The sequence below is a fragment of the Camelina sativa genome, chromosome 20, assembly GCF_000633955.1.
Source record: "Camelina sativa cultivar DH55 chromosome 20, Cs, whole genome shotgun sequence".
Lineage (NCBI taxonomy): Eukaryota > Viridiplantae > Streptophyta > Magnoliopsida > Brassicales > Brassicaceae > Camelina > Camelina sativa.
Window position 1 is genome coordinate 25,530,297 of NC_025704.1, and position 623 is coordinate 25,530,919.

Below are 623 nucleotides of genomic sequence, written 5' to 3' on the forward strand. Positions count from 1 at the left end.
AGTTCTTACTATTTGTAAAATTTCCCCAAAAAATAATATATATATATATATATATTTATTACTTTATACAATAAAACTGGTATTACACTTTAATCTAACTACCGCGCGTAGCGCGGATCCATTGCTAGTAGTTTATAAAAGCGGCTAAGGGCACACTTGTCAAAGAAGATACATAGCATCATGAATTCATGATCGTCAAATTTTTTTATTTAGTTATAAAATTTACTAGGCAATTCATATTCCACAGAAGAATTTATTGTTTTAAATTAAATAAAATATAAAAATTAATATCCGAGTACATACCTGGAGGAATATAACCAATGGAGCCTTTCAAGACGTGTGTGGAACTTATAGAAGCATGGCGACCATCATCAGATGCGTTGAATAACACACGAGCCAGTCCGAAGTCTCCCACCTTTGCAACCATCTCTTCGTTTAGAAGAATATTGCTTGGTTTCAGATCACAATGAACAACAGGAACCTCACAATCATTGTGCAAATAATCCAAAGCAGATGCAATGTCAATGGCTACATTCACTCTTTCTTCAAGACTTAAACCTACACTCCCATCAGAGTTTACCTTCCTGCCTTTGATCCATTCTTCTAAGCTCCCATTGCTCAAA

The 623-nt window shown here is 34.5% G+C and overlaps 1 pseudogene; it reads right to left on the reverse strand.

Moving 5' to 3' along the window:
* Positions 145–623, reverse strand: part of LOC104772815 — a 9,478-nt pseudogene continuing 8,999 nt past the window's right edge.